This window comes from Lolium perenne, chromosome 3 (genome assembly GCF_019359855.2).
Source record: "Lolium perenne isolate Kyuss_39 chromosome 3, Kyuss_2.0, whole genome shotgun sequence".
Classification (NCBI taxonomy): domain Eukaryota; kingdom Viridiplantae; phylum Streptophyta; class Magnoliopsida; order Poales; family Poaceae; genus Lolium; species Lolium perenne.
In genome coordinates, this window is record NC_067246.2 from 91,930,488 (window position 1) to 91,934,064 (window position 3,577).

Here is a 3,577-nt window from a genome sequence, read left to right on the forward strand (position 1 = left end):
TCCTCCAATAATCATGAAACATGCAAAATAGATGAAATAACATAAGTATCATCTCCAAATATGAAATATATCAATGAATAACAGCAAATTATGATATAAAATAATGATGCAAATTGGACGTATCAAGGCGGAGCAGCAGAGGCGTCTGCTGGACCTGGCGGCCGCGCGGCGCCGCACCGCCCGCACCACACCACCGCACCCGTTAGTGGGCGGTGCGGTGTTAATTAATTAGTTTGCATGGCAATACAAGGAAATACATAAACACAAGCTCATTGTCAGTCAAACTTTATCCAATATGAACAGACAGTTTAAATATATGCTCGACCGACCGGAGCTCAAACACATGGCTCGTTATGTTTACAAGAATATATTTGCTGGGTATAATATTTTTATGGTCCTTCCAAAAACAGTTGATGTGATCATTCATCGATCAAATTGCTGCCAAACATTGTCATCAACATCAACCTGTTACACAAAGTACATACAAAGACAAATTGGTCAAACAGGGTCACAAGCTTCAAATATAACCGTAGGTAAATGATAAAGTGCATTTGTGTATTCATTACAGCACTAAACAAAAGCAATTAAAGGCGGACAATAAGAATACACGACCTAGATTGCATGGTTTCACATCAAGTACAAGCAGTAAATATGATTCATACCAAAAACAGGAGTTCTCACAAGATCCCAAGATGGAGGCGGTTGATCAAATCCAATAATAGGCCAAGGTGCAGGTATCTGTCAAAAAAAGAACAACGAGAGAAAAAAGAACTGGCCACTAACAGAAGTAGACAGGCCTGTTTTACATGGTGATGAGAAAATAAAGATTGTTTAAGATATGATTTATTTCAACAACTACTGATACTTAACAGAATACAAACAAGTCACAGTTCCATGATGAACCAGGACTTCTGAAAAGTGTGTTTGTCATCTACTTGCTCGTCGTCAGCAGCGCTCAAAATCAGTCCTAACTCTAGTATGATATGAAGCCTTTGAGAATCCTTTAGTTACTAAGATTGACACTTCTGTGACATGGCCCAAGAAAACTAATTAACCTAGACCACTATTGTTTTAGTATTGAGTAAATAACAGCTTCAGACTTGGCATCAGGACCTGAGGTATGCAGCATTTTTGTATTGACTTCAGAGTTCAGACTGCCAGAAGAAATAGGATGTATCTTAAGATGCCTTTTTCTAATGCAGCATTTTCCTAGTAAAATTTAAGAAACTAGCACACTACCATGCATTGCTGCCTATTAAAAATATACTGTATTAATTACTTTCTGAATAGTCAGCTCTGAATTATCAAATGCAGCCTATATTATGTATAGTATGGTATAGTATATGCTATGGCACAAGTTGTGATGATTCAGTCTTGTTACCCACCAGTGGTTACAGAAATAGTCCTTTGAAACTCAAATGATTATATTCCAGCAGGAGCTTATGCACATAATTATACGGTTGCTTAGCTAAACACGTACATGTAGAAAGCATTGACAGAAACAATCGGAGGGCCATGCATACATAGGCTGCTGAGCAACATCTCTTATTTTCATCTCTTGCTATAATCTAACAACAAATAAACTAACAAGTATCTTCTGATACAAAAAAATATCATTCATGTAAACCATGTGTGCTCTACTGTTCTTTGATTAGTTTCAGCAAAGAATATGTACTACTAGTTCTCACTGGAAATCTCCAAAAGGATCGATTGTACATCAGCCGGCCCTGCAACTACTGGCTACTGGCATTCAATATACGCTTCGGCGCCCCTCTTGGAAATCACCACAAGGACGATTGTGTGCACTACTCGATGGACGCCTGTAAACTGCGAGCTCCCGGATGGACGCGATCAGGCACGGACTCATAGGTGGCGGAGGTTACCCATCTCGAGGGAGGCGACGGCGAGCTACCGGAGCTCCGGCGCGAACGGCGGCGACACCAAGAAACCCTAACTAGGGAGCATCGGAAAAGGGGAGGAGGCGCGGGGACTTACATGGTACCAGTCGCCGGAGCAGGATCTCGTCGCGCCGTCGCGCTTTGCTCGTTTAGTCCCCGGCGCCGTCTCCTTTCCCCGCCGCGAGTCGCCGCCGTCGCATCGCCTCCTTCTCTCGCCTGGCCTTTCCACGACCGGAAACACGAGGTTGACCTCGTGGGTGAGAAAACCGGAAGGTGGACGTTACTGGGTCGGGAAGATCCGAAATGGGCCGGAAAATTCCCCATATAAACCAGACAAGTAAACGGGCTGTCCGGGGGGACTTTCGAGATATCTTCGTGGGCCAATACTCCCCCTCCCAAACCCAAAAATAGGCCTTATCATGCAGCACGTGGTGGCAAAACCTGGTCGGTGGCTACCGGCCACGAACCATTTGGATCTGTTTAGCCTGTGTAGTTCGTTTTTGCTTTATTTTTTTCTTTTCTGGTTTCTTTTTCTGTTTTCTTTTCTTTTTTCTGTTTTCGGTTTTGTTTATATTTTTCAGATTCGAAAATTTTAATTTTTAAAAATTGTTCAAATTGAGAAAATGTTTAAATTCAAAACCGTTCAAATCTGAAAACCGTTCAAATTTGAAAATCGTTCAAATTTGAAAACCGTTAATATGAATTTTGTTCAAATACAAAAATTGTTAAAATTTTAAAATGTTCAAATTTAAAATTTGTTCGACTTTAAAAAATGTTCAAATATAAAATTTATTCAAATTTAAAATTTGTTCAAATCGAAAATTGTTCAAAGTAGAAAATTATTCAAATTAAAAAATTGTTCACATCCGTATATGGGCATGGCCCAGAAGACAGTTGGGGTGTGCGGTGCCCCGTTTGCCACCGACCCGATTTGAACAAATTTAAAATTTGTTCGACTTAAAAAAATGTTCAAATATAAAATTTATTCAAATTTAAAATTTGTTCAAATCGAAAATTGTTCAAAGTAGAAAATTATTCAAATTAAAAAATTGTTCACATCCGTATATGGGCCTGGCCCAGAAGACAGTTGGGGTGTGCGGTGCCCCGTTTGCCACCGACCTGCTCGGTAGCGAGCAGCCCCCGCACGTGGTGACCGCCTGACCAGACAGGGAATCCACGGATCTACCGAGTGGTGCTATATGGATCTGGTCGGTAAACCCTATACACCAACGAGGTCGGTGCCTACCGCGCACCGCACATCCCGCGCGGTACGGACCGGCCTAGTTAGGTGCGGGCTTTGTTGGGGGGATGACCCCCGGTATGCCAAAGGCATGCCAAACCGGATGGTTTAGGCAATCAAAGTACCGGTTTAAAGGTTGTTCCGGATAACGAAAGTTGATTCAGAGAATCATATCGGTATTCCAAGGAGGGCGGTACCGGAACTAGCTAAGAGCGTACCGGAATACCGGAACAGGCTACACTGTAGCACGTCGGCAAAGACCAGTCAAAGATGCTCTCCAGAGCTAGAAGACAAAGATGAGCGAAGCACTTCAGCTTTAATCGAAGCCATGACGCCAAAGGCAAAGGATGACGTAAAAGGTGCCGGAGGATGTCACGGCTTCTGATTAAAGGCATACCGGCATCACCGGTAGCTAAAGTAGCTTCGTAAAGTAGTTTGT

The 3,577-nt window shown here is 42.3% G+C and overlaps 1 long non-coding RNA gene across 1 annotated transcript; it reads right to left on the minus strand.

Annotated features, from left to right (window-relative positions):
- Window positions 1-254: 254 nt before the first annotated feature.
- LOC127341928 (uncharacterized) lies at window positions 255-2,178 on the minus strand. Its single transcript, XR_007876040.1, has 2 exons — window positions 663-2,178; window positions 255-465 (listed from the first exon to the last, which is right to left on the minus strand). It is a non-coding gene; the product is annotated as an uncharacterized lncRNA (long non-coding RNA).
- Window positions 2,179-3,577: the final 1,399 nt, after the last annotated feature.